We start from the raw sequence: 19,266 nt of genomic DNA, 5'->3' as shown, positions 1-19,266 counted from the left end.
GATGTAAACAGATATTTGCTTGGCAGTGAGACATTTTGAGTTTTATTTAGCCTTTTAGAAAAATAATTCCTCGCCAAAAGAGTTTAAATACAAGTTCTCTCTATCTATCTACTACAGTAGGTCGGATAAATATGTAAGTCATTTGGTGCTTTGATAGCACTAACATGAAATTGGTATTAGGTAAAACAAGGATAGCCATTTATAATAGATTTTAGGTCGCTGAATTCGAATCCGAACTACAAGATCGATTAATCGAGCCCTTCCGACTCGATTTTTTGACTCCGACTCGATCCGCGAATTGATACAATAAAATCGAGAATTGACATTCTTTTTTTGTCTCAATTGAAGCATATCTTATTGCATTAGAAAATCTAGAAAATTTTAAGGAAATTAGCCTTTGATAAGACAAAATGAACAAAGGCTTCAATTATGCAAGTGGCATGGAAAACAGCTTCTCATAAAAATATGATCAGCGTTAAACACTGTCCATTCCATTTTTTATATTATAATTTTACGAAAAATTCACAAATTAAATTTTTTTTGTTTAACATGAATATTGTAAAAATCTCTGTACGGAAACTTTTTGTACTGACTGTACATGCAGCAAATATGAAATTACTCCTTAATTGCTGACTTGAACCAATATTATCTCACTGTCTGCTTACATATCTGTAGGTACATACATATATATTTATAAAAGCGAAATTTTTGTTGTTGACGTTTTTTTCTTCCAAGATTAAAATACAGGTCAACAAGGAGGAGATCGAATGCCATTATAATCATTAATAAAAGAAAATTGATAAAATATGAGCTGAATAATAAAGTTTGCATACGCACATGGAAACATTCAACTGTACATAGTATACATATCGAGCCCTAACCGCCAAAATAACGTAAGCGACATTTTTTCCAAAATTTTCTTTTTGATGCAAAAATGTATCTAGATGCTCTAGGAATATTTCTGCATCAAAAAGAAAATTTTGAACAAAATGTCGCTTACGTTATTTTGGCGATTAGGGCTCGATATATTGGCATTCATGAGGTTGGGTACTCGTCTATCAAAAAAAAAAAACATAAATAAATAAATGTGCGACGAAAATACATGTATATTTAAATATCGTTAAGTTAACAATAGCCAAAAGGCATTTGTTAATTATTTTCATTGAGTTGTTTTGTTCACAGGTAAACGAATTATTATTACTGACAGGCTATGATGAGGCATATCGAAAAGTAAAAATAATGAAGACAAGGCCTCTCGGCATTTACGAGCACCAGTGCTTGTTGGCTATATTGAAAATAAACAATACATATGTACATACACATATACACAAATAATAAAAAAAAAAGTTGTTTACAAAAATGAAGCCGAAATAAAACAAAAATTTTATGAAATAAACGACCCCGAATTTCATTTATTTATATTGCCCTTCATCAAAGGATGCGATTATTGAGCGAGTATTCAAGATCGGCCACAGCCATAAATGTGCCTTCGAAGCTCATATTTTCAGCCAAAGAATAAAAACTTCATAGCAAGGTAGAAATGACCATTCCAGGAGCAGTACATTTAGCAAACAACTGAATCTTTAGAGAAAACAAACAAACAAGTTGGTCTCTAACGAAATGAAGACGACAGAAAGAAATGAAAAATTTGCAAACCTGAAAGAGTGAAAGAAATTAACTGTATGCGAAAATATTGCGAATGCCACAAAATGAAGTTGAAGCCAACTGGGCGAGCGAGCGAAAGAAAGCATAGCACAATACGCGATGAATGTAAGCAATTATTTTTGTTAGAAATCTGCAAAATGTATAAACAGGTAAAGACAAATAATAAAAAAAAAACTATTAAAAGGTACATACATACATAAGTGGAAGATATGTATGTTCATATGTGTGTAAATGAAAAATGTATGTACATTAAGGTGGTCAAAAAAAAAGTTAAGTTTTTTTCCAATATGAAATAGTACATGGAAAATTTTGAGCACTTCGAGCGACCTCTAAATATTTTTTTCATTTCAAAATAAAAAAATTGGGCTCGGTATAGAACAATCCTAGGGGGTGAGATCATTAAAATTTCGACTTTCGCATGTATTTTTGAACCACCCTTATGTACATACTCTGCATAAGTATGTGCATAGTTGATATAAAAACACCACTGAGGTGTGTAACAAAAATTCCAAGAGATACACAATGAAAATTAATTTCGCAAAAGAGTCTAAAATTTAGGGCAACGAGTTGGCCAATAGACTTAAAATATGTATTTACTTATTTTGTTTGATATGTTTTACATTCTGATTATGAATCAGGCCATAAATAGCGTAGATTCCAGAAGTGACACTTGCTTGTAAGAATATACCCGTTTCTTGTACTTTACAAAAAGTACCGATAGATTTTACGACGATTTTATTAAAATATCTCTTACTTCTGCAATTATTATGAAAATTTTAAGAAAATATTTAATTTTCGATATTGGGGTTAGGTTAAGGCGTTTGTCCCAAAACAGGGACACAATTAGGCCATAGGCATCGGCCGTACGTGATGCCAGAAGGGTAACTATTACGAGTATGCTATTTCATAAGCAGTATACATACAGTCTCGGTCATATCAATAGCACCCCCATTTCAAAGTAATATTTGCCACTCACACTATTTATATAGAAAGTACAGTTAATTCTCTAACAAAACCCATATAAACTCATGTTTAAAACTTTGTAGAAAACTAAAAAAAAAAATCAACAAATTTTCATCCAAATTTCAAACTTTTGGGTTTTGTTGGGGAATGTACTAGAGGTATACGCCGCCGAGCCACGCCGCCGCCGCCGCCGTTTTTTGTCATTTTTCACTCGCCGCCGCCGAGTCATAGAAATATCGGCGCGGCGGCGGCGGCGGCGGCGTGCGGCGCCTAAGGATTAATGTACAAAATTTTCATGATATACTAACACTGAACTATATCGTACAATTGCGTCCAAATTTGTCGTGAGAGGTAGCAATCGACGCGTTTCGATCCTCATAATCATATTTCGATGGTGGAAGGTTAATATTGTTAACTATTTTAAAATTATTAACAAAAAACTTTTTTTTAAAAATGGAATTTAAAAAAATTCCAACTTGAATAAGAGTGGTGAATGGCTGACGCTCACAAAATGATAGGATAAGTTTAGCAGCTTCATGGTTTTCTATGCTCTTTGGTATGTGGCTAATGGCCAGATGCGCCGGCGCTATTTGAGGCGCCGGCGTCGCCGCCGCCGCCGATTATTTCTAACATTGACGACGCCGCCGCCGCAATATCTATCGGCGTAAACCTCTAGAATGTACTGTATTTTGACTGAAAATTCTTAAAAATAAATAAATAAACATACTTTATCGTTTTGACAAAAAAAAAATAGATTTTTATCAAGAATGGGCCTCCACCATCTTAAACATTGCAGTTGACACGAGCTGACGCGAGGCTCTAAATGGTCAAAGGTACTCCCGCAGGCTCTCTGGCAGTTTTCTCTCTTTTCCCTTTTCCGGGCGGAGTTGAGCTGTCAAAAAGAGTCAAACAGTTCTTTCGAAGTTCGAATTTCCTTCTCCCAAATTTTCGGGGAAAATGCTGCTCCCTGGGAGTTAATTATTGGAGGATTTCTTTCTCGATAGATACAAATTCCCTGGGAGTATTCAGAATTGGGCTGATTATGGGCGTAACCATGGTTCCGCGGGAGAGTGGTTCCATCTCTTACCAAATGCCTCTCTGCTGAAGTAGAGTTAGTTACACAAAATACCTTCTTCGCTCACTCCTAAATGAGAGGCTTCCACGACATCTTCCCATCTACCTTCGTCATGCAGAAAATGAGAGATGCATTTTCGCTTCTCAAGCGCAAACTACAGACGATTTTCGGATGCAATTTTTGTATTACATATATGAAATATGATGAGTCATAATGCTGCGTGACATAACGAGTAAGTCTGCATGATTATCTCGAAAATTTCGTTTTTGAGTTGTGAAGTTAGTCAGTAAATAAACGATATGAATATTATCTGCTTGCAAATGAGTTAAGGCTATCTTTGTAGTCTAGGAGCATTTAGTAACTTTATTAGATGCATACATATTTTTTATTTATTTGTTACTAATTATGTACTCGTATATATATGTACATATGTACTTAGTATATGCTTATGTACGAAATTTAATCGACATTCATATACCTATGCATGCAATGATATACCAAGGATATACAACTACATATGCATATAAATATTTAAAGTTTAATCATACAGCTAGTTATGTTTACATACAAACGAATAAGTACATACATACATACATGTATATCTATTTACCAGTTGGATAAAGCAAATGTAAGCAGTAAAGTCCAAAATTAGTATATACAAAATGTAGATATGAATGTATGTACATTTTCCAGTCTACAAATATTAATATATGTATGTATGTATGTACATACATATATGTATACGCGAACATTACGTATGTATGTACATATGTACTATACTTACATAAGTTAAGCTCCTGAACAAGCTTATTTACATAAGACAAAATAATGTATGTATGTATGTAAACATACAACAGTATATAAATTATACTACGCACATACATACATAAACATTTGTGTACATTAGACTGGGTCATGACAAATATTTCGCAATTGCTACCCTGCGCCTTGTTTGAAATATGAATTCAAAAAAAGCATCCTCACCTTTGTGTGACGAGATTACAAAGCGCGAGATATCGATTGAAAAGGTGTCTCTGCATACCGATCCGGTCTAATGCAAAAGGCATGCAAATACATTTACATACATACATGCATTTGTATGTGGCAATATTGGGTATATGCCACATGTAGCCGCCAAGTGAAGAAGAAACTTTAACCACTGAGTCTTCGCGTTCGCAAAAGTATAGCAAATTCCGCATACTTCAATGCGATTCAGCTAAGTTTTTAACGGCTGCTGGGAGTTGGCAAATGTCAGTTAGCTTAAAGCTCACGCATTGCTATGGTGTAGCAGGGGAGCTGACACAGCAGTTACGAATGTACATAGGACACGTACCTACATACATACATATGTACAAACATACATACATAAGTAAATATGTACAAAAGAATACATATAGTATGTACATAGGCATCTGCATTTTTCTATACACCGCAAAACTCGTACAATGACGGATGCTACGCTATGAGGAGATTTTGAGCAACGAAATGGTAGAAAATGTGTCGGAACGAGGTTACGGGGAGTAGAAAACTAACTAACTAATGTATCCGAATATACATATGTATACGAATATGTGTACATACAACTATAGGAGAAGAGGATACGAGCCAAAATTATCTACCTACGTCCCAGTCAACAGTCTTCAGAACACCACTATTGATTAGCCTCGGAAATTTTGAGGTTTTATGATTGATTTCGGAGTCAGATGAGTACATCATACAGTGACTCAAACAAGTGTTCATATGACAATTTTTTCTTTTTTTTTTTTGTCGAATAGTCGCCGCCAGCGATTAACGATTAAAAAAATGTAATCATTAATCATACAGTTGATTACGATTAATTAATTTTAATCGTGAATCGCAATTAACATTTTAATCGTTAATTTTTAATCGTTAATCAGACTAACATTTCGCCAACACTGGTATTAGTTGTCACAAGGTAATACTTAAATAACTTGAATGGAGTGTGCCCATTGGCACAACCCGATACTTTCGCGCAATCAACTTGTATACTCAACGAAGAAAGATTTTTTGTAGATTTTCTCTTCAGCCGGGTGAAAAAGTTTCGGCAGGATGCAATTTCTGTTATAAATGGGTTAAGGTGGGTTTCCAGTCTTAAATTATAAGAGACAGCTTGTTTTTTGATTTCTTTCTGCAACGGTTAGCGCTTTAAAATCACAATGCAGTTGCTCGTTTGTAACATAATCAGGCCGATTCTGAACAGAAACTCCCTGGGAGTTTTCTCTCTTTTTCCTTTCCTCCTATCATGAATAAAAATTCCCTGAGGACTTTTTATATTAAATGGCAGAGTTGAGCTCACAAAACAGTGACAAACAGCTTCTTCGAAGTTCGAATTTCCCCCTCCCAAGTTTTCGGGGAAAATTCTACTCCCTGGTAGTTAATTATTGAAGGATTTCTTTTTCGGGAGAATCAAATTCCCGGAGAACAAACTCCCCGGGTGTATTCAGAATCGGGCTGTATAAGGTGTATTTACAAAAGTTCTGAGAGTTTTCGTTTGAAGTCTTTGAAGTATTTCTGTGTTAGAGTTTGCTGCAGTTTTCCTTAACTGAATTCCGTGGGTCCATATCGGTCTTATAATACTGGAGTATTGACTTTATTGTCGTTTTGAAAATATGTATATGCTTTATCCAGATGATTAACTTTATAAGGAGGCACATACTAAGATTTAGTCTCGTTACTTTGGGGTATATATACACCATTCGAGTTTGACCGGCGAGAATGTATCTCAGGAAGCGGATGTTTTCAGCTACGTAGCGAGCAAATTTCCTAAGCCGGGAGTCGTTTCATTTGCTTCTTACCTACGTAAGTATGTACATACAAACATATCGCACACCATCTTCAAAACAGTCACAACTCAAAATAATACGTTCGTCAGAAAATGCGAAAAACTATTTCGTAGTGCATGCTAATCATATGGGCAAGGGCGACTTTACCTTAGGTTTTTTTAACAAATTATAACAAAAATTTGCTCCAGCTTTTGCTGAAAGGTAAATAAAAGCTCTGTGTACATTTTTAGCGCATAATTTCAAAAATGCCAAATTTTGAGTTGTGACTCTTTTGAAGACGGTGTGCGATATGTACGTACTATAAATGTATTTATGTATGTACATACTCGTCTATGGATGCATATCAAATGCGTAATTGAGTAATATGTGGAAAACTAAAATCGCGACGCAAAATGTGCTTTTAATTTGGTGGATGACATCAATAAAAATGAGTCACATCTGTAGAAAACAAAGGCAAAAGCTGTTTACAATGAAATATTGAAATCTTTAATACTATGTAAGTACATTGAAGTTAATTTCTAAGGGTTAGCAAATCGACCCTAAGGAAGGGCGTACACACATAAAAATGTATGCAAACACATATGTAAGAAAGTATGTACATATGTACCCTGCAGGGAACCCCCGAACTAGTGAATAAAATTTTAAGTTCAGTACTAGTTCTTTATCACCAAAAAACGAACCAGTCTGATAGTAACTAGATTCTTAACAGTCGAGATGTAGAACATTTGTCTTCTTTTTTTTTTTTGCTTTTTAAATCTACATATCGCTATCTAAGAGTGAAAAATATACAAGCCCAATTTTTTCAAAAAAATTATATTTTTACGCAAGAACAATTAAAAAATACATCGTTTTCTAATAAATCGAACTTACTACATATTTTATATCTAACCGTTTAATTTTAAAATTCGTGAAGTCCGAAATTGTCACAGAAAATAAGATACGTTTCAAAGAAGACAAAAACTTGCCATTAGTAATCTAAATCTGAGGTAACTGGCTCCGAACTATAAAAACAGGGATGCAGAGTGACTGATTGACACTTCGTAGGACATCGCAGTGTTAACAGTTACCCATTCTAAATTCTATAGAACCGAACCAGTTCGACACTGCTATGTTTCCCCACAGGGTACCTTCGATAGTGAATATGTGCGGGTTTTAAATGAATTGCATGGGTACAAACCCCGTAGAGAAACTCATTTCATATTCAAAATTTCAAAACAATGATTTATAAACCACAAACATTTAATTTTCAATGTAATATGCATTTTAAAAAGTTATAAAAATGATAACAAATACACATACAGTGCCGGACAAAAGTATTAACACAGTGAATTTTTCGCAATATAAGAAAAGTTTTTCATTCTAAATTATTTTCGCAAATTTTGTATAAAAATTTACACCAGAAAACATAAAAATTAAATCTCTAAAAAAAAAATTCAATAAATTTGCATACTAATTTGCAATTTTTCATTCAGATTGAAAAAATTCTAAGTATGCAGTTTGCCCATTAAATTTTAGTATAACAAAGTGCAAATTAAAGTTGCTAGAAAATCGCGTTGATTTTTCACAATTTTTTTCACGCAGGCTCTTCCATACAAAGTATGTTCAACAATTATTTTTGGGCTATAAAACTTCATACTTAGAATTTTTCTAAATAATCTTAATAGAAAGTTGCAAATTAGAATGCAAGGTTATTGAAAAGTTATCGAAAATAAATTAAAATAAAAAACTTTGGTTATATTGCGAGCAAATCACTGTGCCGCTGTAAATATGAGATATGAAAATTAAGTTTTAAATTTTTATTTTTTATTTTTATTTTTGTTGCCAAAGGTAGTAGTTTTCACTTTCACATTTCAAAGAAAGTTAATTACGAAAATATAAATGAATTTTAAGACAGTAATTTTGCAATATTATTTTGAAATAAAATGCAAATAAAACGTAATGTCGACTATTCCGGCAGGGTCCTTCACTTCAATGTGTAAGTGCGCTTAAATGGTAATAACAATAAACTGTTTATATCAAGGAAAAATACTCAAATAGTTATTGCAAAAATTGGCTTTACACAAAATGTAAGAAAAAGGGCGAATAAATACGATATAGGAATATACGTTTAAAACATTGTTATGTATGTATGTATGTCTAAATTAAAAAATAATAATTTGTAGCCCAACATATTCACTGCCTTTCACAGGTAAAAATTTAAACCAAAGGGCGACAATCATATTATTTAGATACATACATACATATGTACACATGTAAGCACTATACAATGTTTAAAAAATTTTGGTTTTCCTACTTTTTCAATCAATTTTGTGCCATGTGCCACATCACAAAACATGCCAACACGCATATAATTTTAAACCCCTAAAGTAGATAATTTGCAAAGGTACTTTAGGCGAAACAACCCTCAAGCATGCGGCAACAACAAAAGACAGAAGCAAAAATATTCACAGCGTATTAAATATACATAGGAACAACTAAATAAAAGACGACAGCGTAGAAGAAAAGGTCAAACTGTCGTTAAAAGATACAAACATACATACATTTGTATATATGTATAACGAATACGTATATTGAAAAAATTGTATCTAGATATGGCATGTAAAAGCTAGTAACCACTAGAGCTATTGACTACTTGGCTAACGAATCGGCAGAAAATTCTCGCACTTATGAATGCGAAAGGCGCTGTTTAATTGCAGTAAGCAATCAACTTGAAGGAACGATGGAAAGAATGTACAAAGTACATACGTATGTACGTATGTATGTATATCATATGTCGCGTTCCAGTCGACAATAATTTTGTAGAACATTTTAACCCATTAGCTCCCTCACGAACGTGAAGTTTTGCACCCTTTTTTAATTAAAATGTGGACCCTTACAGAAAAAAGCGTAAAGTCCACGTAAAATAAAAAAAGCCGAAGTCATGAAATTTTGTTAGCTACAGCCTAGGGTTGCCAACGTGTTTCTGAGATATTTATAGTACTTTTTCAAAAAATCTGAAAAAATACAGTACACTTCAAATATAATATAGTATTTTAAATTCAACGACCGAAACGCAACTTCAGACATTTTTTAAGAGGCCGTTTAGTTATGAGGGAATACATTTGCACTATGTAACCAGGCATTAATTACGCATTAAATGAAACAAAAAGCAAATATCTGTATGTGTGTATATGAAAACATAATAGTGAAGTACTTAGCAGAACATTTCGGTTGCCTCAAGAATTGACGATGAATTGTGGGCAAATTAAATTGAGTGATGAAAATGCGAACAAAAGCCAAGTGTGAATTAAAGGGAGCAAAACAAATGTATATGTATTTACCTTAGGTATGCATGTACATATGTATGTACATCGAAAAAGCATTATAGGGGTATTCACGATCCGGTGCATACTGTCTAGCATGGTGTGTTCAAACAACAACAAAATTAGCCAATCACGCTATTTATGCTATCTATGCACCATGCTAGACAGTATGCACCGGATCGTGAATACCGCTAATATTTAAATGAGAGCTACGCAATCATACCTACACACAAACAACCATACCAACGCGTAAATTAATTAAAAATGTACGTGCGCATTATTTCAATAAAGAACTAAACCTATCGTCTTAACGAGCGAGTAGGTACAACTAAATAACGAGTTCTTTCTAGTTCTTTTTGTGTGTTTTATGCCGCGAAGCTGCCGGCTGTTATCGACAACGTTCAACAACTGAAATGACGTTATTTAAACCACGTTTCGAAAGCACTTACGCTGTAAATCGACTTGAAATTCGAGTAAGTTGTATGACAAATTAACCGACAGTCTACGATATTCAACATCTAACCGACAAGCTACTGAGAGTGCACAGCACATTGTGATGCTGATAATTGCGCAATTTATCACTTAGGTACTCGTATTTATTAGAGCAACCTTCGGAAATGCATTTTCAATTAGCGTGATAAGTATTTTTTTCTTTTTTTTGTGCTTTTCTTGCCCACCTTTGTTCATACATATGTAGTTAAGTACATATTTGCATGAAAATATTTTTTTTTTTTTGAGAATAAAGAGAAGGAAAAAAGAAAAAGGCATATGTAGCTTTTGTCCGCGGCCCCGCACGCTTTATATACGATTTAGCGTTGTGCTATCAAATGTAACAGCGACTCCTCAATCTCTCTGCTCTTACTCAGATCGTTCGCGTAATCAAGCCAGTCTCCATAAAAATTATATCTCAGGACATGTTCAAAGTTTGTGCCAAATTTTAACTAATTCAGCCATTTCAGTATAAAGAACTAATTTTTCATAGACAGTATTTATATGTAAAAATGTAATTTTGGTTCTCTATCAATGCTAAATTGTTTCCTTTGTTTTTATTTAACGTACACGGAAAAAGTTGGTTTAATAAATTTTGAAAATTGGGCAACTCTCTTATAAAATGCTTTCAAACTAATCTGGTGTAAATATGTGTGCCACAAATAACTAAATAGCTATGTTCAATTTGAATTTTAAAACAGTTAACGATCTTAATATTTTATTTATTTTAACTCGATAATTAAATTGACTTTGGTTTCCTAAACAGATGGCATCCCTCTTAAAACTACCGCCATAGAAATCAAGCCTTCTTGAACCTCTCCCAGTTGGAGGTCCCATATTAAATAATTTCATTGAACCTTTTAATTCAACTGATTTCAAATTTGTAAACAGCTGGCAACCCTCTTTCAAAATATTTTAGAAATAAAGCTCACTTAAGCCTTCCATCGACTATACCATGAAAAATCTTGCCACAAAAAACTATCAGCCGCTCCGAGTGGGCGCAAAAATGTACATATATTTTACTTTTTATGTCGAAATTTCGAGCACAGCGCAGATTGGAGGAGAAATTCGGCAAAGCACTTAATTAAAATGATCTTTATTGCTCCAAAAATGGCCATTATTGCAGCAGTGAGATTCAAAGCAGCCGGCTAATTGGCCGAGACAACCTCAGGCCATTCATCGGCTACATATCGTGGACATGCATCTTTTCGAATCCCCCACCACTGCAGTGTATACGAAGAAGAGTTATAAGCAATTCAGCCGTCAGCACGGAGCCTTGCGCAGAGATCTACAATAAGGAGGAACAGGAAGGAATGAATTTTATGTGCCGCTACTCAATTGCCTTGAAAGCTATCAAATTATGGATGAACACACCGGAACCATATCGTAGTTGCCCGAATTTAGAAGACTAAGAAAATGCAAAACCTCTTAAGCGACAGCCTGGCCTTGGGTAAAAGAAGATTATGCTCAATTGATATACCATCCTTTCAGGTATTGTAGAGATCCCACAAGTGTAAATAAAAGCTTTGGCTAAGTCCGTAACATCAGCCGCAGTAAGCTTTTTAACATCGAACGGATTGATATTTAAGCGATAAAACCGGGCTTATGTTGGTCTATGTGTGGGAGGGTCTAAATACTTTGCAACCACTCCAACCTAATATAAGCCGTTCCCACCACTGTCGAGTCAACGCAAGCGGGACGACCCAGATTTGTTTATCGGCAAGCACATTCCCTAAAACTTAGGGAAATTTGTACCCACTTCCAGCAACAACAATTTAACATTGTGTTACAATAACCGGAAAAAAATAATGGGCAACCACTTCGTGACTGCTTGGATAGCATTATCTTTCTAGGGGAGCCGAAGCGAAGGATCTATTCATCGGAGTATCATCCATGAGTACGACATACCTACAATCATACATACATACAATCTTTTCAAGGCCTTCTAAACTTATTCGTCATCGTAATGTTTTTGTAGTAACTATTGGCAAAACTTTTTGTCAATTTGATCTCCAAGTTAAAGCTACTTGGTCTTGGCTTTATTCACCGCTAGACAAATCTCTTTTCGGCTCCTTTTCTACGAGAGCAACGATATCAAAGTCATATGCAATCACCAGCATCGTCGTTCTTTTACTATGTATATGATAGATGCGATTGAGATGAGTAGTTCGTATTACGCTTTCCAGTATCAAATTCAAACAGGGTCGCACGAAATCGCCTTGTCTATTTTAAAATCATCTTTTGATCTCAGATGATGCGGAAAAGCTCTTCGCAATAATTTTGACGGGGCTAAATTGTCGCTCGATGGTTAAAATTTAGACATGGCGTCATCGAGGCAGCTACTCTTCGTGCTATAAAACCGCGATTTTGAAGTCAACGAAAAAGCGATGTGTTGTGTTTTATTATATAAAGTCTTTGGCCTGAAACTACGCTGATAAAGCCTATTCAGTGGTTTCATGAAGAGCTTCAGTCTTTCACGCTCTATGGTCGATGGTGCCTTTTAAGCAATGTTGCGTAGACTTTTTCCGCCATTTTTGGCGCAAACAGTTGGCTATTTCTCGAGGTTCCAATCTCCGATCACATATTCATCAGACCGAGTTGGGATTACCAGCTGATACATGAGCCGCCGGCTTTGAACAGCTCAGCCAGTATATTGTCGGGGTCGGGGGCTTGTATATTACTAAAGCCGAGTTATTGCTGTTCTCACCTCGCTTTGGTCTAGCAGAGGAATGTGAGTATAGTTCCAATAGATGCAACTTGCCACCTCTGTCAAAAGTGTCCCTTCGCCTTTCAAGTGTACTCTGGACGTCTGTTACCAGATATCCTTTTTCAATAAAAAAATTAAATGCATCACTTTAGTATATTTTTTTTTTTTTTGATTAGCTTACAGCAGTTATCAACAACATTGTTTGTATAAATACATATCTACATAATAGATATTTATATACTACATGCATACGTATACTTTTAGTCTAAGTCCGTCAAACAAAGAAAAGTTCAGCATTGAAATGAATTGACATACCTCAAATTCCTGCACATATGAAGCGGGAAGGGGCAAAGTCGTTCGCATGAATTGTAGGTGTAACCATACCACCATAATATATCTATGTATGTATGTATGTATGTGTGACGGCATATGTCCCTGCAAAAATCGCTACTACTACTTGCATGCATGTAAGGAATACGCCCTAAGGGTCTAGGAGATTCCAAAATTAACCGCATTGCGATGTCCTAGTGCAGGCCCATATACTCAAGCACAAAACTAATCCAAGTGATTACTCCATGGAACACCTACCTCGGGCAACAATAAGCTGGTGTAGTGACACGAGTTGGTCCGCTATATCATTACAGAGGAGCACTTGGTACATACTCCAATATGCCACAAAGAGAACACATGATCCAACGATTTCTGCAGGGGTTTCAACTATTGACGTAAGTATTAGAATTTTGAAGAGCAGTGCAATTGATGCCGTGTCGCTGTCAATTCGGTGTCGACCCGGGCAAGCAAACATATTCAGATTTACATGAATAGCTAAATACAAATTGGTTATAGATACCTGAAAGTGAAGGCGAATAAACGACAAATGAATTGCACGTGGCAGTGGCGCAGCGGTTAAAATGAGGTAATGGATATTAAAAATAATGGCCCACCCGTCGTTGCTAATACTTGGTCCCACATATTTACAGTGCTGGTGTAAGAGTTTGGAAAGAAAGCCGAGTAGAGCAGAGAAAAGCAGTAAGTACCAACCGAATATGTACATACATATGTATGTATAGTATTATATGCCTGCATCTACTATAAGCTTGTATGTACACATGCCTACATACATACATTTGGAATGAATTAAATGTGCTAAAAGAAACATACAAAGTATAGAACAGAAAAAATTAATTCCAAACAAAGTCAAATTATTATGTATGCACTTGTATACACATTTTTGTAAACGAAGAATGTAGCGAAAGTGTAGAGAAAATGGAAAATTACTAGCAGCTGCGCTTAACAGCGCACAAATTCACTTGGCGTCATTGTTTGTTTTATAAACTTTTCCATTTGTTTTATTTTATGATTCTTAGGTTCTGTAGGAAATTAAACGAGTACATTTTTAATGATTTAAAGGAATTTATGCAAATCTGTAGGTATGTACAACACTTTACATACCGGGACCCAAATAGGCGTTCACATGTTGAATGTTTTTAAATATTCGCAATGTTTTTCTAGTTAAAATTTTTTTTTTGTTATTCTTTTTTTTTTGTAATAAAAATATTGTTCATATAACCAAAATCATGTACCATACATCTAAGTTTTAAGCTAATTACAATATGTATTTAGTAAAATTCAATAACTTTTCTTCAAAATTTCAAACCTTGTAATCTGTATTTTTAGAAAAATTTTTGCATATAATTTTATAGCCCATAAAATTTTAGCGCAATAAAGCGGTTAAAAATTCACGTAGACTTTTAAGTTTTTATACGGTACTTTGCGATCTGAATACGAATATGAAGATAAAAATAAAAATAAAGATGAAGATAAAAATAAAGAAGAAGATATACATTATGTCGAAGATAAAAATAAAGATGAAGATAAAAATAAAGATGAAGATAAAAATAAGGATGAAGATAAAAATAAAGATGAAGATAAAAATAAAGATGAAGATGAAGACAAAAATAAAGATGAAGATAAAAATAAAGATGAAGATAAAAATAAAGATGAAGATAAAAATAAAAATAAAAAACAGGTGTAGATAAAAATAAAGATAATAAGTAAACTAAGCAGTTGACTATAAAAAATGTCAAAGAAAATAAAGCTCGTGCAAAAAAATTACAACTATCTAGATACCTATATTAAAAATATATTGCAAACTTCTGCTTTTTTTAATAAATTTTTCACTTTTTGCGCGAGTAGGGACTACTTGCTCTCAGCTTTTTTTTTTTTAGATTTTATTAGTAACCAAAAAGGCAGTCAATCAGTTATTCGCTAAAATAGGCAACTATTTTTGCTTATTGAGCCTTTCTTTTGTTTTTCACAAAACTGTATCAAAATACATATTACGCACACATCTAAATATCATTTAAAGAAAAAAACACCTCAGATTACTTACAAATCTCTGCAGTTATTCGGCTCTTCGACATTTGTATTACTTTTGCTCGGCTAAATACCTATGACGTGGTTCCATCCAAAAGTTATTTTGATATTTATTTACATATTTCATTAGACGCGGCGGTGCGCTGACGAAACTTTTTTCACAAATCCATTAATTTCCACTCAATTAACATACTAATCTAGATATTATTGTCAGAAATTTATATTATTTCATTTTCAATTTTCTTACAGTTACTCTTCACTGCGTTATGGTTTATTACTTTAATTTATTAGCAATATTTCAGCATATACTTAAACTTTGAAAATCCACCTTCACAATGCCACTTGGCTGACAAACTGCACTACCACCAACATCCGTACTATTTGTCTTTTCGCTATTTTTTCCAAACAGTTTGGGGCGAATAGGTACTCAACACTCAACACTCAAACTCTCCGGACGAACGCAATTTGGTTGGTGGTGTAGCACAGAATTGTTGGTCGGTTTTTGTTAATGCTACATACACGCCGCGAATTCTCAGTTTGTATCTTTCGGCTATCGAATTTTTTTCTACGTTGCACTTCACTGCATCGGTACAAAACATGCAACACACATGCATACATACATACATATGTACATTTGGGCGCATACGCATACACGAGCGCCACCACGAATTGTTGCGAATATTCAATACACTTGGTTATGTACCCCCATGTATGTATGTATGTATGTATGTACATATGTAGTGGGTCTTGTGCTACATTTTGTTGCATGTAGAGAAATTATACGATGCCCAGCTGCTGCTGCTGCTGCTACTGCTGCTAACTGCTATGTATTTAGCTGCAGTTGCAGCTCTGCTCAAATGCAATGTTCGCAAGTGATGTTAGTTGTTGCTTACTGTTGCTAGCTAACAGTTGTTGTTGTTGTTGTTGTCGTTGCCAGTAGATTGTTGTTTGCAATTGTTTTCGTTGTTAGATATTTGCTTCGACACTGATGCTGCTGCTGCTGCTGCTGTTGGCTTTTGTCTGATTCGAACGCATTTACAACGCTTTGCCGACTGACTTTCATTTGAATTTCTCAACTCTTCAATGCACACTCAACAACAAAAAAAAAAAACAAAAAAAAAACAAGAAGAAAAAAAACACAAAACAACCAAGCAAACATACAAAAATTACGGAGCACCAGAAATCAATGAGTAATGCGACTTTTCACATTTCCTGCACACCATCTTCTACCATATTTGATTTGTTGTTTTTTTGTTTCGATTCGGCTTTGCACCACTCGCAATGCTGCCAGCATTTGCACCTCACTCCCACCGAAGACAACAGCAGAACACACAATTTGAGAGTTGCTTGTCACAACATTAAGCCACGAACACAATATAACAATTAATTTTTGTTAAACAAATTTTTTTTTTAAATACACTTTTCCTTTTTCCTGCTCTCTCGTTAAACATAAATTTGTATGCACTCAAATATTTGTTTTTATTTTTATTATCTACTCCTTTTTTTTTGTTTATCCTCACACTGCTGAAAATATTTGTTCAATTTGTTAGCTACTTGAAATCATAGAAGACATAAATCGTCAAAGCGATAACAATTTTGAGAACGCGAAAATATATGGGCGCCCATGACGGTAGGGGCGGTGTCTTAAGACTACGAGGGCGATGAAATATTTGTGTGACGCCGCTTTACGTTGTCAGTTTTGCGTCAATGTTGACACATCGTTGCCGTTGCGGCTGTTCGTGGCAATGCGCATTGGCGTTACTTCGCCATCGTGAAAAAAGAATTAAATTATGTACATATGTATGTATGTACTCAGTATGTAGATACTAGGGTGTTCGATTATTCGCTTTTTTCCAAAACCGGTTTTCGAGTTAATAGAAAAATTGCAATCTGAAAAAAGGGGTTTTATTTTATATAGTTTTCATACAGTGCAAATGCTTATGTTAGTATGAAGTCATGACTAAAAATTGCAATATAACTACAAACAGTAAATTAGCTTTTATCTAGAAAAGCGCAAAGCAGTTATTCTGCAAAAAAAAATTCAAAGACTTTTTAGATTTAACTTTTTTAATACTTTATTGTATTTATTTTGACTTTTTTTCGGATTTCAGCCGTGCTCTTGCCACCGTAGCCGAATGCTTAGATGTGCCAATTGCCACTCAGGGGATCCATAGTTCAATTTCTGGCCCCAGCAACATCAAAAAAAGTTTGTTTTCAAATAGCGGTCGAAATTAAAAACCGAGTTGTTCGATAAAAAATTCGATATTCGAAAAATCAAGATTTCAAAAAAAAACTGCACCTATAGATATCCAAAAAAGCGTAAAAACCAGTTTGGAGAAACCGAGTCAATCACCCTAGTAGATACATAACATCGGCTTACTTAGAGTGAAATGTTGCTGAGTCCACTTTTTATGAAAACTCAGTTTGATACATATAGGAAGCAAGCGAATAAAATTGATTATTTCGAAAGAGATAAAGGTACTTGTTTTCGGTTGTCTCGTTCAATTAAAGGCAAATTTACTGAGTGCAAGCCAAGTCATCCTCCAATCTGCTGTGGCAATAGGTCCGTGACGATATAAAGTCGCTTCGCATGGGTTTCTCAACGACAGAGTGCGGTCTGTACATCTATAAAAATCGAGAACTGGCGTTTAGCTAGGTAGAAATCCTTTTGATCGCCCGCGGTCGACCACCTGCCAGATAGACTATCCAACTTTGCGTGTCGGAGTCTTTGCTCAACTTTTGCAGAGCCGACTGTTAGCCCATCTATTCGGGAGAAATGGGTCCATGGTGATTTTTGTTAAATATTTGCAGGGGTTTTAAAGTTGAAATTTGTTAGTTACTTTTTCATAAACATATGGTTCATGCTTTAACCAAAACCTTATAACATAAATCAAACTTTATACAGAGCTTAGAAAAATATAACAAATTTTCATTAAAATATTGAGCTTTTTAATCTGACTTTTGGAACTTTTTTTGAGTAGGTATGCAGTTTTGTAGCCCATTGAAATTTAGTACAATAAAGTGCAAGAATTAGGCGGCTGCAAAATCTCGTTGAGTTTTAACAGTTTTTTTTTTGCTTAGCTTTTGCTGTTTGCCTTACATAATTTTTAAAACAAAAAATACATACATATGAACTTATTATTGGATAAGACCATAAAATCAGATTCTTGGCATAGCAGTTGTGGGTACGTAGTACATATGTATACTGTATATAAGTATTTATATGTATAAATTCGTTTATGACGCACATAATCGAGCATATTTACATATGCACATTCATAGATACAAACGCGTATGTATTCACATGCCTTTACCTAAGTCAGTTTTGTAAGATGACAAGGAAACCAAAATTATTAACAGGTTTACATACATATGTACAAACATACACAAATATGTACATTAGGGCGGGTTGATTTGTATGGTTGAAAAAAAAAATATTAAAAATCGTATAGCAAAAACGTAATCTACATTAAATTCTAAGAAAATTCTCTGAAGAAACCATGGGTCTAAAATCAAACCCTAATCCGCGCCTCTCGACTTGAAAATTTTTTACTTGGGTGAATATTTTTTTGAATGAAAAAAAATGTTGAGTGTAGAAAAAATATAAAGTGCAAAAGAACTACCTTACTAAACAATTTTATTCAGAAAATTCGATTTCTTTTTGGAAAAACCTATTTTTTCTAACATTTATTTTTTTGGCAAAGGCGGCCATATAAATTTTCAAGTCGACAGGCGCGGATTAGGATTTTATTTTAGATACATGATTTCTTCGGAGAATTTTCTTAGAATTTTATGTAGTTTAGGTTTTTGCTATACGATTTAAAAAAAAAATCAACCCGCCCTAATGTACATACTTATTAAACGAAGAGCAGTCCAAAGTGTACC

The 19,266-nt window shown here is 34.4% G+C and overlaps 1 long non-coding RNA gene across 1 annotated transcript in view; it reads right to left on the bottom strand.

Annotated features, from left to right (window-relative positions):
* The window catches only part of LOC108359927 (uncharacterized), a 48,610-nt gene extending 31,577 nt beyond the window's left edge, over positions 1-17,033 (bottom strand). The window contains exon 1 of the long non-coding RNA XR_001847018.1: positions 15,398-17,033. This is a non-coding gene — a long non-coding RNA (uncharacterized LOC108359927). The remainder of the gene's footprint in view (positions 1-15,397) is intronic.
* Positions 17,034-19,266: the final 2,233 nt, after the last annotated feature.

Source organism: Rhagoletis zephyria, unplaced genomic scaffold (genome assembly GCF_001687245.7).
Source record: "Rhagoletis zephyria isolate East Lansing unplaced genomic scaffold, Rhagoletis_zephyria_1.1 Rzeph_scaffold_00491, whole genome shotgun sequence".
Taxonomy (NCBI): Eukaryota; Metazoa; Arthropoda; class Insecta; order Diptera; family Tephritidae; genus Rhagoletis; species Rhagoletis zephyria.
This window is presented reverse-complemented; position numbering and strand designations above follow the sequence as displayed.